Source organism: Pristiophorus japonicus, unplaced genomic scaffold, assembly GCF_044704955.1.
Source record: "Pristiophorus japonicus isolate sPriJap1 unplaced genomic scaffold, sPriJap1.hap1 HAP1_SCAFFOLD_47, whole genome shotgun sequence".
NCBI classification, from domain to species: domain Eukaryota; kingdom Metazoa; phylum Chordata; class Chondrichthyes; family Pristiophoridae; genus Pristiophorus; species Pristiophorus japonicus.
Genome location: NW_027254374.1, coordinates 4,987,652 through 5,007,973, shown reverse-complemented (window position 1 = coordinate 5,007,973; position 20,322 = coordinate 4,987,652). Strand labels below are relative to the sequence as shown.

At 44.6% G+C, this 20,322-nt stretch overlaps 3 non-coding genes across 3 annotated transcripts; 2 read left to right on the top strand and 1 right to left on the bottom strand.

Annotated features, from left to right (window-relative positions):
- Positions 1-2,727: 2,727 nt before the first annotated feature.
- trnav-uac (transfer RNA valine (anticodon UAC)) lies at positions 2,728-2,800 on the top strand. The gene has a single exon. It is a non-coding gene; the product is annotated as a tRNA-Val (tRNA).
- Positions 2,801-10,751: 7,951 nt separating this feature from the next.
- Positions 10,752-10,824, top strand: trnav-uac (transfer RNA valine (anticodon UAC)). The gene has a single exon. It is a non-coding gene; the product is annotated as a tRNA-Val (tRNA).
- A 1,789-nt stretch (positions 10,825-12,613) lies between these two features.
- On the bottom strand, positions 12,614-12,685 carry trnaw-cca (transfer RNA tryptophan (anticodon CCA)). The gene has a single exon. It is a non-coding gene; the product is annotated as a tRNA-Trp (tRNA).
- Positions 12,686-20,322: the final 7,637 nt, after the last annotated feature.

The following is a 20,322-nucleotide window of genomic DNA, read 5'->3' as shown; positions in this document are numbered from 1 at the left end:
TCCTAATGGTCACCTGCCCACACGTGCAGGGCCAGTATAAAAGGTTGGCTGCCATGTTGTTCAGGCACTCTGGAGTTGGAATAAAGAAGACGAAGATCACACTAAGTTTAGCTCACAGTACTCAGCCTCCTGGTGTTTTACTTTTCACAACAATTGGCGACGATTAACAGAAGACAAACCTTCACACAACCATTGCTGCTGTTGGAATATTAGAGAGATTCACAGAGAGTGAAATAAATGAGGGCAGCAGGCGGATCTCTGCCTGACACCGGGGAAACAGGGAGACAGACCTTGGAGCAAAGGGATATGGATGGAGTCGACAAAACTTGAGGCATCTGATTCAGGAGAGTCGCGGGGCGTGGGAATTTGGGAGTTTAATGACTTTGAAAGGAACATTTTTGTTTTGTGCCGTTTTGTTCAGAGAAATGTTTGTGAAAGGAATTTTTTGCAGGAAGGGATGCAGCATTTAATCTTCTGCCTTAACACTTCTTTCTGTGTGTCAGGATCACATTTCGTTTCAATGTTATTCTTCCAGAATTAATATTTCATTTGCTGTTTGACAATAACCAGACCCTTGCTCCAAAGTCTGTCTCACTCTTTCCCCGGTGTCAGGCAGAGATCCGCCTGCTGCCCTGATTTATATCATGTGACAGGACACAAAAGTTCAAAATCAACCTGCAGGTGGCTACATTTAACACTGAATAGTAATGATGGCCGAGTGGTCTAAGGTGATGTGCTCAGGTCACTATCGATAGTGTTCGAATCCTATTGCAGACATTTCTTATGTTGAATCATTCGGCAGAACCCATTTGCTTTGTCACCACCAACTCCTTAAAAGTGCGATTCAGCAGTCCACCTGCTCGCTTCACATTCCCGTCTGACCTGGTGCTGAAATTTGTTCATTCTTTTGTAGAACGACAATTATTTATTTTGCCCTGAGCATGTGAGGAACTTTTCTCCCGATCTCATTGGGTTTAATATTGTGAATCTGGAGCTGAAAGTGGAGATGTTTCCGCAGTGTAATGGTTAACACCTTCTAGTTTTTTGAGTTCATGCTCAACTTTCTCCTTGAGTGCATATGGTACGGAACGGGGCTTGTCGTAAACTAATCTAGCGTCCTTCTGTACCCTGACACTCGCCTTGAAGCCTTGGATCGGACTGTCCGTTTCGCAGAACACCTTTGGATACTTCTTGACAACCTCATCCGTTGATGAAAATCTCGCTTCCACACAGACAATCTGACTACAATCCAGCTTCATTGAGCTTAATCAATTTCTTCCTTGTAAGGCAGACTTGTCTGTTTTCACTACTATTCGAGGCAAGTTCTGAAATTAATCTTTATATTTCACCGATTGGTACAGTGATATGACCAACCACAGGAATTTACTCTCCCGAGTTGCCTGGCAGCTCTATCTTGGGTTTCTCCAGTTGGAAATCACGCAATTTGTCGCGGTACAGTGAATCCGGTATTACACTCACGGATGCACCCGTGTCAATTTCCATTGGTATCTTGAATCCAGCAACATCTATGTGGATTTAAATGCTTTACGAATCACTGTCCGTTAAACTCGTGCTCCTGATGATGTGTAACTCTAACATCTCCTCGTCCTGATGTTGGTCTTCCATACTATGAAGTCTCTTGGGATTTCGACTCAGAGCCTTGAACGCTGGACTCATAGCTTTAACAACAGGTTTACCCTTCAGGCGGCATGCCTTCGTAAGATGCCCAGTCTTTCTGTCGAAGAAACACTCTGTCTTCACGTGTGGACAACTTTGAGCAATGTGTTGTCCCAGGCACCTACAGCATGACTTCGACGCTCTGGTAGAATTTCCAGTTTCTGAGGCTTTGGGCTCCCTTGTAATACCTTCAAATGCTCTGATAATGAATCCACGAGACAATGTGTCGTTCTTTAACTGCAGTGACCTGAGTCCTTTATTGATATCCTTTATTGGTGGCCTGCCTTTTATACTAGGCCAGGCACACCTGTGCAGGTAAGCTACAAATCTCCCACTGCAGTGCCCTCTGGTGGCACACCTTGTAATAGTACAAGCTGTAACCATGCAGAACACATGACAAGTGTCAGTGTGGAACAGTTTCTCTCACTCAAAGTTAGACGCACGACCGTGGGCGCCACGAGGTCTAGGTAGGTAGCCATTGATCTTCAGGTTCATATATAAATATATATAAATATATCGACATGCATCGTAACTATTCCCTGGTGGCCGAGGGGTTAAGACCCGGTGCACTAACCTGGTTTGACATGTATCGTAGCTGTTCCCTGGTGGTCGAGGGGTTAAGACCTGGCGCACGAACCTGGTTTCAATCCTCGATCAATTCATCGCATAAAAATAATTGAGGTCTGTGAGACGATTAATAATTGCTGTAATCACCATGAATACCAATACTTTCTGTGATAGACCGAGCTTGCAGACTATCTGGCTTCTCCTGCACTTGGCCGGGCACGTGTTTGGGGTTTAATTTTGTAAACTGGGTGAGTTCGCTGATCGCGGGGAGATGGCAGGAGCTTCTGTGGCCCCACTGTGAGGATGTGGAAGTGAACACGGTGGCTGGGTGATCCGTGACATTTCTGAAAAGGGCAGCGGAGGAGAAGGATTGAGAACATTCAGTGTGGGACAGAAGTTGTTTCAGGTGAGCCAACACATTCCCGATCAGCACAGAGGGAGCTCACTGGTCAGCTCCTCGCTGTGGGGGCTGTTGTACAAGAGGTTTCTGTAGTGTAGTGGTTATCACGTTTGCTTTACACGTGCAAAGTCCCTGGTTCAATCCCAGGCAGAAACATTATATTTAAACTTGCTGTGGATGAACAATCGGAGGCGAGTTTGGTCTCTCTGCAAATGCTGCCTGGCCTGCAGAGATTTTCAGCATTTGCTCTTTTTATTTGCTATTAATTCTCCTGGCAAAAGGGCTCCCTTATTCATTATTTGCTCTTTATTTCACCAATAAATCGATAACTTTGAGTGAGAGAAAATTAATCCACCGGGGACCTTTTGCGTGTGAGGCCAAAGTGATATCCGCTACACTGCAGCCCATCAAAGGGCGAGAAACCACTGAATATAAAGGATGAGCTGACAAATATCAGGGGCAGTGCAGTCTGGTCAATGTCAAACCCTCCTTTCTTATTCAGCAGTGGCATGAACGGGAGTCAGACGCCACAAAGTTTAATTAAAGACACAAATACAAGTAACACTTGCAAATCTTTTCAGTGTAAAATTCTTTCACTTTATTTGAAATGCTGTTGCGTTGAATCTGAAAATACACACGGTGGGATTTTATCTTCACTACTGATTGTATTTTGTGTGCACGGTAGGAATAATCGTTGCTGATAAATTTGATAAAAATTGCCCCAGATTCGTGGTGTCATCGGCAATGAACACTTTCAACCAGAAAGCTAAAATACATTGAGTAAAATGGGTTAACATGCAAAAGAACATAAGATCATGAGAAATAGGAGCAGGAGTGGGCGATACGGCCCCCCGAGCCTGCTCCACCATTTAATACAATCATGGCTGATTTGATAATGGACTCAGGTTCATTTCCCTGCCCGCTCCCCAAAGCACAGGCCAAATGATTGAAGTATGGAGTGTCCCTGAGTTAGCATTTGTTTGATTGTGTAAAGAAGGTGAGGGGTTAATTAATGATGGTTTCCCGTGAAAGCAAGAGAAAAGTTTTCGAACAAACCATCCGGTGACTGTCAGCTGAGCGCTGCTTTTGATACCTGGTGGGAATGGGCAGGGATTTTAAAGCCCCTTGTATTGCAGAACCTTCATATAGATGAACATCTCCAGCTCACTGTGTAGGCCTCGTGGTGCAACGGTAGTGTGTCTGACTCCAAATCAACAGGTTGTGTGTTGAACTCATGTTGGGGTATTGCTCTTTTGGATATTGTTCTTCCAGAATTAATATTTCCTTTGCTGTTTGGCAATAACCAGACCCGTGCTCCAAGGTCTGTCTCACTGTTTCCCCGGTGTCAGGCAGAGATACGCCTGCAGCCCTCATTTGTTTCATGTGACAGGACACAAAAGTTCAAAATCAACCTGCAGGTGGCCACACACAGCGCTGAATAGTCAGGATGGCAGGGCGGTCGAAGGTGCTGTGTTCAGGTCACTGTCTCCTCAACACGTGTGTTCAGCTTGAATTCCAATTCTAACAATAATTATCATTAAACGGATGACATTTGTTTGTCACCACGGCCAACTCCTTCAAAGTGGGATTCAGCTGTTCAGCTGCTCGCTTCACATTTCCGTCTGACCTGGTGCTGGAGTTTGTTAAAGAGAGTCAGTGCAGAAGATTCAACCTTTCACCTTATTCCTGACCACCACCTTCATACCTCAGGCCAGAAAGTCTCAAGCCGTACATTCCTGATCCTAACCACTCGCTGCTAAATGGCCAGCTCCTGTTCCGATGTGTAAAGTCTGGGAAACACGAGATCAATTCCTACCACACTCACAGCCTTCCAAAATATCGCACCGTCATTCCATTCTTGTAAAACCAGCTCCTGAAGTATCGGCCAGCTTTGTAGGTTAAAGCGCTGATTATGTTCCTCGCATTGTATCAATTGCAATGTTTACGTAGTGTAGTGGTTATCACATTCGCTTAACACGTGAAAAATCCCCGTATCGCAACCGGCCGTGATCATTGATCAATTAAAAATTAGAAAAAATGAAATAATTGACATTAATGGTTCAATATTAACAAAGTTGTTTTTTGTTTCTGCTTAATGATTAAAAATAATAAACACCAGAAGTGGCATTTGGACCCTTGTCTTCAAGATAGATTTTGAACTGAACATAGCACCTTCGACCGCTCGGCCATCCTGGCGACTCACTGCTGTGTGTGGCCACCTGCAGATTGATTTGAAATTTTGTGACCTGTGGCATGAAATAATTGAGGGCAGCAGTTGTATCTCTGCCTGACACCGGGGAAACAGTGAGACAGACCTTGGAGCAAGGGTCTGGTTATTGTCAAACAGCAAATGAAATGTTAATTCTGGAAGAAAAATATCCAAAAATATACTGTCCCTAACGTGATTTGAATACGCAACCTTCTGATCAAGAGTCAGACACACTACCGTTGCACCATGAGACCTACATAGTGAACTGGAGATTTTTTGTCTATATGAAGGTTCTGCAATACAAGGGGCTTGAAAATCCCCGTCCATTCCCACCAGGTATCACAAACAGCGCTCACCGGACAGTCACCGTATGGTTTATTCGAAAACTTTTATCTTGCTTTCACTGGAAACCATCATTAATTAACCTCTCACCTACTTTTGCACAATCAAACAAATGCTAACTCAGGTACATTCCATACTTCAATCATTTGGCCTGTGCTTTGCATCTCAACTCGAAAACCATATCCCATTTTACTCACTGTATTTTAGCTTTCTGGTTCAAAGTCTTCAGGGATCTGGGGAAACTTTTATCAAATTTAGCAGCACCGGTTTTTCCTATCGTGCACACAAAATAAAATCAGTAGTGAAGATAAAATCCCACCGTGCGTATTTTCAGATTCAATGCTGTCGGATTTCAAATAAAGTGAAAGAATTTTACATTGAAAAGATTTGCAAGTGTTACTTGTATTTTTGTCTTTAATTAAACTTTGTGGCGTCTGACTCCCGTTCATGCCACTGCTGAATAAGAAAGGAGGGTTTCACGTTGACCAGCTCATCCTTTATATTCAGTGGTTTCTCACTTTTTGATGGGCTGCAGTGCAGCGGATATCACGTTGGCCTCACACGCAAAAGGTCCCCGGTGGATCCGTTTTCTCTCAGTCAAAGTTATCTATTTATTGAAGTGAAATGAAGAGCAATTAAGCAATAAGGGAGCCCAGGAGAAAAATAGCAAATGCTGGAAATCTCAGCAGTTCAGGCAGCATTTGCCAGGAGACTAAACTCGGGATTGAATCAAGGACCTTCCCCGTGTAAAGCAAACGTGATAACCACTACACTACAGAAACCTCAGGTACAATAACCCGAACAGAGGGGAGGTGACCAGTGAGCTCCGTCTGTGCTGATCGGCATTGTGTGTTGGCTCATCTGAAACAACTTCTGTCCTGCATTGAATGTCCTCAATCGTTCTCCTCCGCTGCCCTTTACAGAAATGTCAGGGATCACCCAGCCACAGTGTTCACTTCCACATCGTCACAGTGGGGCCACAGAGGCTCCGACCTTTCTATCCGCGATCAGCGAACTCACCCAGTTTACAAAATTAAACCCGGAATACATGCCCGGAAATGGACAGGAGAAGTCAGATTGTCTGTAAGCTCGGTCTATCACAGAAATATTGGTATTCATGGTGGTTTCAGCAATTATTAATCGTCTCACAGACCTCAATTATTTTTATGCGATGAGTTGATCGAGGATTGAAAGCAGGTTAGTCCGCCGGGTCTTAACCGCTCGACCAACAGGGAACTGTTACGATACATGTCGATATATTTATATATATTTATATGTGACCCTGAATATCAACGGCTACCTACCTAGACCTCGTGCTGCCCACGGTAGTGTGTCTAACTTTGAGTGAGAGAAATTGTTCCACAGTGTGACCCATTTCATCTTTTGTTCCCTTTTAATCACTAGAAACCGAGACAGGGGAATAAATAGAGAAACCAAAGCACAGGGTTATAGACAAGAGGAAGAGAGAAGGGGAAAGATACTGTCCGCACCCAGAACTAATGCAGAAACCCCTCTGCTGCGCTCGGGGTGACCGCCCACAGCCTGGATACACTAACGTCCCAACAGCTCATTGACTGTCGGAGTTGGACCGTGCGGTGCTTCAGAAGACAGGTCGAAAAAGCAAAGTCACTGATTCCATCTCATGTGCTCCTCCGATCAAGAATGGCAACACACTAAAAATGTTTCAATAATGGTTGCACCTCATCGCCACGTTCATTAAGCAGTTGGCCCTTTGGTCTAGGGGTATGATTCTCGCTTCGGGGTTATTGCTTGAAATTTGCGAGAGGTCCCGGGTTCAAATCCCGGACGAGCCCTCAGTTTACCCAAGAATTTTGAAATTGCATCAAACTTTTGCAAAGAAGGACTTGCATTTCTGCAACACCTTTCAGGAACTCATGACGCCCCAAAGCGCTTTGCATCCGTTGAGTTGTGTTTGAAGTGTTGTCGTGTGGGGAAAGATGTGCCCAAATCACCCCACACGAACCGCAACTCGTTGCGAAGGAGTTTGGTGCTAAAAATCAGGTGCCTCAGGGACTTGGACTTTCTATGAATGAGTTCTGCTTGTACCTGCGTTCAAGCTTGTAACAGTAACTGTGCATCCACCTCACGGGACCAGCGTGTAGCGGTTAGTGAGTAGGTGACCAGTTTGATGTGCGCCGCTTTCAATCTTTTAAATTTCACCAAACAAAGAAACGGTGAATCCAACTGTCCCTGTAAGCGACGGATTGAAGGGATCGGTGCTCCAAACAGAGCTGGAACACACGCAGTGCAGGAATAGGGTCCGCAACATTAAATGTCAGAGTTATTAAGCAGACAATAATGAAACATACATTTAATAGTATTTACACCCAAACCTTGCGAATGTTAGCCGAATAACTCAAACACGTTGCAGTTTTCAGCTCGGTTTAGAAATTGATCAAACATTAATCGGATTCTAAACTATCTGTTCCAAATGCCACATTTTATATATTTTCCTTACCCCTGCTTCGTGACAATTGAAACTTTTAATAGTATTACCGAACACAACTGCCCAACCTCTGATGGAAGGTTATTAACCTGAAACGTTAACTCTGTTTCTTTCTCCACAGATGCTGCCTGGCCTGCTCAGTGTTTCCAGTATTTAGTCTTTTTATTCTCCAAACTTATCCTCAGAGTATTACTTCCCTTGTCATCTAACTACGCTCCTTCCTGATATGTAGCCTTGTCCTACAAACCAGGCTCCTTTCTGATTATTCAGGCATTCATTGGAATTATAACTTCTTAATGATAACAATTATGTGAAGTATGTAACTATGTCATACTTGCCACCAGAGGGTGTGACTGTTGGAGTCCTAATGGTCACCTGCCCACACCTGCAGTGCCAGTATAAAAGGTTGGCAGCCATGTTGTTCAGGCACTCTGGAGTTGTAATAAAGAAGACTAAGATCACACTAAGTTTAGCTCACAGTACTCAGACTCTTGGTGTTCTACTTTTCACAACAATTGGCGACGATTAACAGAATACAAACCTTCACACAACCATGGCTGCTGTTGGAATATTAGAGAGTGAAATAAATGAGGGCAGCAGGCGGATCTCTGGCTGACACCGGGGAAACAGGGAGACAGACCTTGGAGCAAAGGGATATGGATGGAGTCGGCAAAACTTGAGGCATCTGATTCAGGAGAGTCGCGGGGCGTGGAAATTCGGGAGTTTAATGACTTTGAAAGGAACATTTTTGTTTTGTGACGTTTTGTTCAGAGAAATGGTTGTGAAAGGAATTTTTTGCAGGAAGGAATGCAGCATTTAACCTTTTGCCTTAGAACTTGTTTCTGGGTGTCAGGATCACATTTCGTTTCAATTTTATTCTTCCAGAATTAATATTTCATTTGCTGTTTGACAATAACCAGACCCTTGCTCCAAGGTCTGTCTCACTCTTTCCCCGGTGTCAGGCAGAGATCTGCCTGCTGCCCTGATTTATTTCATGTGACAGGACACAAAAGTTCAAAATCAACCTGCAGGTGGCCACACACAGCAGTGAATAGTACTGATGGCCGAGTGGTCATGGTGATGTGTTCAGGTCACTATAGATAGTGTTCGAATCCTATTGCAGACATTTCTGATATTGAATCATTCGGCAGAACCCATTTGCTTTGTCACCACCAACTCCTTAAAAGTGCGATTCAGCAGTCCACCTGCTCGCTGAACATTTCATTCTTACCTGGTGCTGAAATTTGTTCATTCTTTTGTAGAACGACAATTATTTATTTTGCCTTGAGCATGTGAGGAACTTTTCTCCCGATCTCATTGGGTTTAATTTTGTTAATCTTGTGCTGAAAGTGGAGATGTTTCCGCAGTGTAACGTTTAACACCTTCTAGTTTTTTGAGTTCATGCTCAACTATCTCCTTGAGTGCATATGGTACGGAACGAGGCTTGTAGTAAACCAATCTAGCGTCCTTCTGTACGCTGACACTCGCCTTGAAGCCTTGGATCGGACAGTCCGTTTCGCAGAACACCTTTGGATACTTCTTGATAACCTCATCCGTTGATGAAAATCTCGCTTCCACACAGAAAATCTGTCTACAATCCAGCTTCAGTGAGCTTAATCAATTTCTTCCTTCTAAGGCAGACTTGTCTCTTTTCACTACTATTCGAGGCAAGTTCTGAAATTAATCTTTATATTTCACCGATCGGTACAGTGATATGACCAACCACAGGAATGTACTCTCCCGAGTAGCCTCGCTGCTCTATCTTGGGTTTCTCCAGTTGGAAATCACGTAATTTGTCGCGGTACAGTGACGCCGGTATTACACTCACGGATGCACCCGTGTCAATTTCCATTGGTATCTTGAATCCAACAACATCTATGTGGATTTTGATGCTTTCCGAATCACTGTCCGTTAAACTAGTGCTCCTGAGGATGTGTAACTCTAACATCTCCTCATCGTGTTGTTGGTCTTCCATACTATGTAGTCTCTTGAGATTTCTACTCATAGCTTTGAACGCTGGACTCATAGCTTTAAAAATAGGTTTACCCTTCAGTCGGCATGCCTTCGCAAGATGCCCAGTCTTTCTGTCGAAGAAACACTCTGCCTTCACGTGTGGAGAACTTTGAGCAATGTGTTGTCACAGGCACCTACAGCATGACTTCGACGCTTTGGTAGAATTTCCAGTTTCTGAGGCTTTTGGCTCCCTTGTTATCCCTTCAAATGCTCTGATAATGACTTACGAGACAATGAGTCATTCTTTAACTGTAGTGACCTGAGTCCTTTGTTGATAACCACAGAGTGAGGATCACACCTGGTGGCCTCCCTTTTATACTAGGCCAGGCACACCTGTGCAGGTAAGCTACAAGTCTCCCACTGCAGTGCCCTCTGGTGGCACTCCTTGTAATAGTACAAGCAGTAACCATGTCGAACACATGACAGGTGTCACTGTGGAACCGTTTCTCTCACTCAAAGTTAGACGCACTACCGTGGGCGCCACGAGGTCTAGGTTGGTAGCCATTGACATTCAGGTTCTTATATAAATATATATAAATGTATCGACATGCATCGTAACTGTTCCCTGGTGGTCGAGGGGTTAAGATCTGGTGCACGAACCTGGTTCGACATGTATCGCAACTGTTCCCTGGTGGTCGAGGGGTTAAGACCCGGCGCACTAACCTGGTTTCAATCCTCGATCAATTCACCGCAGAAAATTAATTGACGTCTGTGAAACGCTTAATAATTGCTGTAATCACCATGAATACCAATACTCTCTGTGATAGACCGAGATTACAGACTATCTGGCTTCTCCTGCACTTTGCCGGGCACGTGTTTGGGGTTTAATTTTGTAAACTGGGTGAGTTCGCTGATCGCGGGGTGACGGTAGGAGCCTCTGTGGCCCCACTGTGAGGATGTGGAAATGAACACGGTGGCTGGGTGATCCGTGACATTTCTGTAAAGTGGAGCAGAGGAGAAGGATTGAAAACTTTCAGTGTGGGGCAGAATTTGTTTCAGGAGAGCCAACACATTCCCGATCTGCACAGAGGGAGCTCACTGGTCAGCTCCACGCTGTGGGGGCTGTTGTACAAGAGGTTTCTGTAGTGTAGTGGTTATCACGTTTGCTTTACATGCAAAAGGTCCCTGGTTCAATCCCAGGCAGAAACATTATGTTTAAACTTGCTGTGGATGAACAATCAGAGGCGAGTTTCGTCTCCCTGCAAATGCTGCCTGACCTGCTGAGATTTCCAGTATTTGCTATTTGATAAAAGTTGCGCCAGATTCGTGGTGTCATCGGCAATGAACACTTTCAACCAGAAAGCTAAAATACAGTGCGTAAAATGGGTTAACATGCATAAGAACATAAGATCATGAGAAATAGGAGCAGGAGTGGGCCATACGGCCCCTCGAGCCTGCTCCACCATTTAATACAATCATGGCTGATCTGATAATGGACTCAGGTCCACTTCCCTGCCCGCTCCCCAAAGCACAGGTCAAATGATTGAAGTATGGAGTGTCCCTGAGTTAGCATTTGTTTGATTGTATAAACAAGGTGAGGGGTTAATTAATGATGGTTTCCCGTGAAAGCAAGAGAAAAGTTTTCGAACATACCATCCGGTGACTGTCAGCTGAGCGCTGCTTCTGATACCTGGTGGGAATGGGCGGGGATTTTAAAGCCTCTTGTATTGCAGAACCTTCATATAGACGAACATCTCCAGCTCACAGTGTAGGCCTCGTGGTGCAACGGTAGTGTGTCTGACTCCAGATCCAAAAGCTGTGTGTTCAAATCACGTTATGATATTGCTCTTTTGGATATTGTTCTTCCAGAATTAATATTTCCTTTGCTGTTTGGCAATAACCAGACCCTTGCTCCAAGGTCTGTCTCACTGTTTCCCCGGTGTCAGGCAGAGATACGCCTGCTGCCGTCATTTATTTCATGTGACAGGACACAAAAGTTCAAAATCAACCTGCAGGTGGCCACACACAGCGCTGAGTAGTCAGGATGGCCGGGCAGTCGAAGGTGCTGTGTTCTGGTCACTGTCTCCTCTTCACATATGTTCAGCTTGAATTCCATTTCTAACAATTATTATCATTAAACGGAACACATTTGTTTGACACCACGGCCAACTCCTACAAAGTGGGATTCAGCAGTTCAGCTGCTCGCTTAACATTTCCGTCTGACCTGGTGCTGGAGTTTGTTAAAGAGAGTCAGTGCAGAAGATTCAACCTTTCACCTTATTCCTGAGCACCACCTTCTTACCTGAGGCCAGAAAGTCTCAAGCCGTGCATTCCTGATCCTAACCACTCGCTGCTAAATGGCCAGCTCCTGTTCCGATGTGCAAAGTCTGGGAAACACGAGATCAATTCCTACCACACTCACTGCCTTCCTAAATACAGCACCGTCATTCTATTCTCGGAAAACCAGCTCCTGAAGTATCGGCCAGCTGTGTAGGTTAAAGCTCTGGTTATGTTCCTGGCATTGTGTCAATTGCAGTGTTTCAGTAGTGTCGTGGTTATCACATTCGTTTAACACGTGAAAACTCCCCGCATCGCAACCCCGCGTAAACATTTTGAACATTGATCAATTAAAGATTAGAGAAAATGAAATAATTAACATGAATGGTTCAATATTTACAAAGTTGGTGTTTGTTTCTGCTTAATGATTAAAAATAATAAACACCAGAAGTGGGATTTGGAACCTTGTCTTCAAGATAGATTTTGAACTGAACACAGCACCTTCGACCACTCGGCCATCCTGACTTCTCTCTGCTGTGTGTGGCCACCTGCAGATTGATTTTGAAATTTTGTGTCCTGTCACATGAAATAATTGAGGGCAGCAGGCGTATCTCTGCCTGACACCGGGGAAACAGTGAGACAGACCTTGGAGCAAGGGTCTGTTTATTTTCAAACTGCAAATGAAATATTAATTCTGGAAGAACAATATCCAAAAGAACAGTGACCACGACGTGATTTGAACACGTAACCTTCTGATCTGGAGTCAGACGCGCTACCGTTGCGCCACGAGGCCTACACAGTAAACTGGAGATGTTCGGCTTTATGAAGGTTCTGCAATACAAGAGGCTTTAAAATTACTGCCCATTCCCACCAGGTAGCGCAAGCAGCGCTCACCGGACAGTCACCGTATGGTTTTTTTCTTCACCTTTTGTCTTGCTTTCATGGGAAAGCATCATGAATTAACCCCTCACCTTCTTTTGCACAATCAAACAAATGCTAACTCAGGGACACTCCATACTTCAATCATTTGTCCTGTGTTTTGTGCAATGTATAGAATGACTCGACAGACTTGTTCCTGTAAACTCACTCTACTGTAAACCTGGTTCAACTTTACTTATTCCCAAAGTGCCCACGTGACACAGTACTCGCTCTTAAATACCAGGGCCCGCGCACACGCGCGTACAGCCCGATGACCTCCGACAGAGGCGCCCGCTGGCGTCTAGTGACCCCAAGCATCATCACATGACACTTTGCATGTGACTGTTAAACCATATCCCATTTTACTCACTGTATTTTAATAGGCGGGGAATTTAAAGTCCCTTGTATTGCAGAACCTTCATATAGACGAACATCCCTTAACTACTGTGTAAACCTCGTGGTTTAACGGTAGTGCGTCTGATTCTAGATCAAAGGGCTGCTTGTTCAAATCATGTCGGGGTCACTGTTCTTCTAGAATTGTTGTTTCACAATAACCAGACCCTTGCTGCAATGTCTATCTCACTGTTTAGTAGTGGTAAGGTTGGGGACAGCATCAAACAAGAAATAAGGGATGTATGCAGTGGTGGTACAGCAGTTATCATGGGTGACTTTAATCTACTTATAGTTTGGGTTAACCACATGGTCGTAATGTGGTGGAGGAGGATTTCCTGGAGTGTATTTGGGATGGGTTTCTCGACCAATATGTTGAGGAACCAATAAGAGAGCAGGCCATCCTATACTGGGTGATGTGTAATGAGAATCGTCTAATTAGCAATCTTGTTGTGCGGGGCCACTTCGGGAAATATAACATAATATGGTAGAATTCTTCATTAAGGTGGAGAGTGTCACAGTTAATTCAGAAACTAGGGTCCTGAAATTAAGGAAAAGGAACTTTGACGGTCTGAGGTGTGAATTTGGCAATTCTAGAATAGACTGGCCAAGGATACTAAAAGAGTTGACAGTGGATAGGCAATGGTAAACATTTAAAGATCACACGGGTGAACTTCAGCAATTGTACATCCCTGTCTGGAGTAAAAATAGAACGGAGAACGTTGCTCAACCGTGATTAACAAGGGAAATTAAGGATAGTTTTAAAACCAAGGAAGAGGCACAAAAATTGGCCAGAAAAAGCAGCAAAACTGAGGACTGGGAGTAATTTAGAATTCAACAGGAGAGGACTAAGGGTTTCATTAGGAGGGAAGCTTGCTTGGAACATAAAAGCTTCTGCAAATATGTGAAGAGAAAAAGATTAGTGAAGACAAACGTAGGTCCCTTGCAGTCGGATTCAGGTGAATTTACAATGGGTAACAAAGAAATGGCAGACAAAAAGAACAAATAATTCGGTTCTGTCTTCACGAAGGAAGACACGAATAATGTTCCGAATGTACTTGGGGACCGAGGGTCGAGTGAGAAGGAGGATCTGAAGGATATCCTTATTAGGCGGGAGATTGTGTTAGGTAAATTGATGGGATTGAAGGCTGATAAATCACCAGGGCCTGATAGTCTGCGTCCCAGAGTATTTAAGGAAGTGGCCCGAGAAATAGTGGATGCATTGGTGGTCATTTTCCAATATTCTATTGACTCGGGATCAGTTCCTATGGACTGGAGGGTAGCTAATGTAACACCACTTTTTAAAAAAGGAGGGAGAGAGAAAACGGGTAATTATTGACCAGTTAGCCTGACATCAGCAGTGGGGAAAATGTTGGAATCAATTATTAAAGATGAAACAGCAGGGCATTTGGAAAGCAGTGACAGGATCAGTCCAAGTCAGCATGGATTTATGAAAGGGAAATCATGCTTGACTAATCTTCTGGAATTTTTGAGGATGTAACTAGCAGAGTGGACTAGGGAGAACCAGTGGATGTGGTGTATTTGGACTTTCAGAAGGCTTTTGACAAGGTCCCACACAAGAGATTGGTGTGCAAAGTCAAAGCACATGGTATTGGGGGTAATGTACTGACGTGAATAGAGAACTGGTTGGCAGACAGGAAGCAGAGAGTCGGGATAAACGGGTCCTTTTCAGAATGGCAGGCAGTGACTTGTGGAGTGCCGCAGCGCTCAGTGCTGGGACCCCAGCTCATTACAATAAAAATCAATGATTTGGATGAAGGACTTGTGTGTAATATCTCCAAGTTTGCAGATGACACTAAACTGGGTGGCGGTGTGAGCTGTGAGGAGGACGCTGACAGGCTGTAGGGTGATTTGGACAGGTTAGGTGAGTCGGCAAATGCATGGCAGATGCAGAATAATGTGGATAAATGTGAGGTTATCCATTTTGGGGGCAAAAACACTGGGGCAGAATATTATCTGAATGGCGGCAGATTAGGAAAAGGGGAGGTGCAACGAGACCTGCGTGTCATGGGTCATCAGTCATTGAAGGTTGGCATACAGGTGCAACAGGCAGTGAAGAAGGCAAATGGTATGTTGGCCTTCATAGCTCGGGTCTTTGAGTATAGGAGCAGGGAGTTCTTACTGCAGCTGTACAGGGTCTTAGTGAGGCCTCACCTGGAATATTGTGTTCCGTTTTGGTCTTCTAATCTGAGGAAGGACGTTATTGCTGTTGAGGGAGTGCAGGGAAGGTTCACCAGACTGATTCCCGGGATGGCTGGACTGTCATATGAGGAGAAACTGGATCAACTGGGCCTTTATTCACTGGAGTTTAGAACGATGAGAGGGTATCTGATGGAAATGTATAAGATTCTGACGGGACTGGACAGGGTAGATGCGGGTAGATTGTTCCCGATGTTGGGGAAGTCCAGAACCAGGGGACATAGTCTTAGGATAAGCGGTAGGCCAATTAAGAAGGAGATGCGGAGAAACCTCTTCACTCAGAGAGTTGTTAACCTGTGGAATTCCCTGCAGAGGTGTATGGGGAACTGCGGCTGATATTTGGCCGGACCCCAGCACACAAATATCAGCATTTGATGTTTTGCTAAATGTCTTGGTTCCTGCAACAAGGTGGCCGCACATGCGCCATGAACCGTCCAAGATGGCGGCCAGTGAACCCGCTGACCCGGGCCTGTCACCACGGGGCCATCCCAGGGCCTGTGGCCTGTGATTGGGGCCTGGGAACTAAAGCAGGTGTTTATGAGGCTCACCAGCCCACTTACGGCTCCAATTCCTGCCCCGCACCGACAACCGACCGTCTCCTGTCCAATTTCATCTGGGCTCCACCAATGTAACAAACAGGGTGGATAAAGGGGAACCAGTGGATGTGGTGTATTTGGACTTCCAGAAGGCATTGACAAGGTGCCACATAAAAGGTTACCACACAAGATAAAAAAAACATGGGTTTGGGGGTAATATATTAGCATCGATAGAGGATTGGCTAACTGACAGAAAACAGAGAGTCGGGATAATTGGTTCATTCTCGGGTTGGAAATCAGTAACTAGTCGGGTGCCACAGGGATCAGTGCTGGGACCCCAACTATTAACAATCTACATTAACGACTTGGAAGAAAGGACCGAGTGTAATGTAGCCAAATTGTTGGGGTGGAAAATATGTTAAAGAATATGACTCAGACACCCATCTGCTCAAGTGGAAAACACCCAAGTTTATTTTTTGTATACAGAGACTCGGCCGAGTTGGAGATCAGTCTAAAAGCTCCGCAGCCTCTTGCCCCCGAACTCGCCCGGCCGTTCCATATTAATCTCACAACCCACAAGCACGTGCGTCATTGTGGTTACAATGGATGAAGAAAAACCTTTCACAATAAAGTACATGGGACCCTGAGTTCAGCGTTTAGGGCATTCGTTCCTCCTTATCAGAGAAAAAACATGCATACATCTGTTTGCACTACAACCATACTTTGTCCAACTTCTTCTTTCCACATGACTCAGAATCAGCAGACTTTATTTGACCATTTTAACATCGCCAGAATGCATAAAGCGGAGTTTCTAAAAATTCCCACTACACTGATGATACAAAGATGGGAGGAAAAGCAATGTGTGAGGAGGTCACAAAAAATCTGCAAAAAGGACATAGGAAGGCTAAGTGAGTGGGCATAAATTTGGCAGATCGAGTAAAATGTGGGAAAGTGTTAGGTCATGCACATTGGCAGAACAAGAAATCAAAGAGATAATTATTAGTTAAATGGAGAAAAATTGCAAATTGCTACAGTACAGTGGGACCTGGGGGTACTTGTGCACGAAACAAAAGTTTAGTATGTAGGTACAGCAATTGAACAGAAAATCCAATGGAATCTTGGTCTCTATTGCAAAGGGGATGGAGTTTTAAAGCAGGGAATTCTTGCCACAGTCATACAGGGTATTAGTGTGGCCACACTTAGACTACTGCGTGCAGTTTTGGTTTCCACATTTATGAAAGGACAGACTGGCTTTGGAGGCAGTTCAGAGAAGCTTCCTAAGTTGATTCCGGAGATGAGGTGTTGAATTATGAGGAACGTTTGAGGAGCTTGGGCCTCCACTCATTGGAATTCAGAAGAATGAGATGTGATCTTATCGAAACGTATAAGGTTTTGAAGCAGCTTGACAAGGTCGATGCAGAGAGGGTGTTTCCACTGATAGGGGAGACTAGAACTACGGAGCATAATCTCAGAATAAGGGACCTCCCATTTAAAACTGAGATGAGGAAAAATTTCTTCTCCCAGAGCATTGTAAATCTGTGGAATTCACTGCCTCAGAGAGCTGTGGAAGCTGGGTCATTGAATAACTTTAAGAGATTGACAGTTTCTTAACCGATAATGGATTAAAGGGTTATGGGGAGTGGGCAGGGAGGTGGACCCGAGTCCTATTAAGCCATGATCCTATTAAATGGCGCAGCAGGCTCGATGGGCCGTGTGGCCTACTCGAGCTCCTATTTCTTATCTTCTTATGTTACCCTCCCCTTCAGTGCTGACTCTGGCTGGATTCAGTTCCGCTCACTGGTTCCCCTCTCCTCCCCTGAAGGTGCTGACTCTGTCTGGGTTCAGTTCTACACTCACTGATTCCCTTCCCCTGAAGGTGCTGACTCTGTCTGGGTTCAGTTCTACACTCACTGGTTCCCCTCCCCTGAAGGAGGGAGATATACACCGTATCTAACCAGTGTGTACCTGCCCTTGGAATGTCTGGTGGACAGTGTTGAGGAAGCTTTACTCGGTATCTAAGCAAGGCAAGAAAACCCTTCCTTAGATAAGGAGACCAAAACTGTGCACACGACTCCAAGTGTGGTGTCACCAAGGCCCTGTACAATTGTAGAGTGAGATTTGAGAGGATTACCCTTTATCTAAATTAAGCTGTACGCGGCCCGAGGAGTGTTTATTTGGAAAGTGTAGAAGGAGCTTTACTTCGTATCTCACCAATGCACTACGTACCCTGGGCGTGTTTGATGCGACTGGGTAGAGGGAGCTTTACTCTATTTAACGCGTGCTGTACCGGCCCTGGCTGTGTTTGATGGTACAATGCAGTTGGAGCTTTACTTTGTATCTGAGTCAAGATAAATGGGGTGATTTTTCCATTGGCAAACTAGCTCCAGCATTGTCATAGGCGTCGGTGCTCAGTCCCCAATCTATATTAATGACTTGGATGAAGGGACCGAGTGCAATCTCGAAAAGTTTGCTGATGATACAAAGATGGGTGGGAAAGAAACTTGTGAAGAGGACACAAAAATCTATAAAGGGATACAAACATGCTAAGTGAGTGGGCAAAACATTCGGCAGATGGAGTATAATGTGGGAAAATGTGAGGTTATCCAATGGGGCAGAAAAAATAAAAAACAAATTATAATTTAAATGGATGACAATTGCAAAGTGCTGCAATACAGTCGCAACTTGGGGTCCTTGTGCATGAAACACAAAAAGTTAGTATGCAGGTACAGCAAGTAATCAGGAAAGCAAATGGAATCTTGGCCTTTATTGCAAGGTGGATAAAGTATAAAAGCAGTTAAGTCCTGCTACAACTGTACAGAATATTGGTGAGGACACGCCTAGAGTACTGCATGCAGTTTTGGTCTCTGTATTTAAGGAAGAATGTATTGGTTTGGAGGCTGTTCAGAGAAGGTTCACTAGGTTGATTCAAGAGATGAGGGGGTTGACTTATGAAGATAGGTTGAGTAGGTTGGGTCTATACCCATTGGAGCTCAGAACAATGAGAGGTGATCTTATCAAAACATATAAGATAATGAAGGGGCTCGACAAGGTGAATGCAGAGAGGATATTTGCAACCATAGGGAAAACTAAAACTAGGGGTCATAGTCTCAGAATAAGAGGCAGCTCATTTAAAACTGAGATTAGATGGAATTTCTTACTTGAGGGTTGTAAATCTATGGAATGTCTGCCCCAGAGAGCTGTGGAGGCTGGGCCATTGAATATATTAAAGGAGGAGATCGACATATTTTTGAGCAATATGGGAATAAAGTGTCATGGGGAGCAGGCAGGGAAGTGGAGCTGAGCCCAAGATCAGATCAGCCATGATCTTATTAAATGGTGGAACAGGCTCGAGGGGCCAAGTGCCTACTCCTGCTCCTATATCTTATATTATGATCTACCCTGTGCTGTACCTGCCCTGGGATTATTTGTTGGGATAGTGTAGAAAGAGCTTTACTCTGTATCTAACACGTGCTACCTGCCCTAGGATTATTTGTTGGGACAATGCAGAGGGAGAGATTACTCTATATTTATCCCGTGCTGTACTTGCCCTGGGAGTGTTTGATGGGACTGCGTAGATGGAGCATTATTCTGTCTCTAACCAATGCTGTATCTACCCTGCAATGCTTTGGATAGTGTCGAGGGAGAAATACTCCATACCTAACCAGTGTTGTACATGCCCTTGGAATGCCTGGTGGGACAGTGTTGAGGGAGTTTTATGCTGTATCTAATGCATGCGGTACCTGCCCTGGCAATGTCAGATGGAACAGTATATAGGGAGATTTACTCAATATTTAAAAAATGTTGTACCTGTTCTGGGAGTGTTTGATGCGGCAGAGTAGAGGGAGCTTTACTCTGTATCTATCCCGTGCTGCAGTTGCATTGGGAGTGTTTGATGCGACAATGTAGAGGGAGATTTATTCTGTATCTGCCCTGGGAGTGTTTTATGGGTCAGTGTAGAGGGATCTTTATTCTGTATCTAACCAATGAAGTATCTACTCTAGAATGCTTGAGACAGTGTAGAGGGAGATATACGCCATATCTAGCCTGTGTTGTACCTGCCCATGGAATGTCTGGTGGGACAATGTTGAGGGAGCTTTGCTCTATATCTAAGCAAGGCAAGTATCCTTCCTTAGATAAGGCGACCAAAGATGTGCACAGTACTCCAGGTGTGGTCTCACCAAGGCCCTGTACAATTATTTAGCGAGGTATGAGAGGGTAACCCTTTCACTAAATTATGCTGTATTTGCCCTTGGAGTGTTTATTTGGAAAGTGTGGAGGAAGCTTTACTCTGCATCTAACCACAGCAGTACCTGCTCTGGGAGTGCTTGATGGGACAGTGTAGAGGGAGCTTTACTGTGTATCTAAC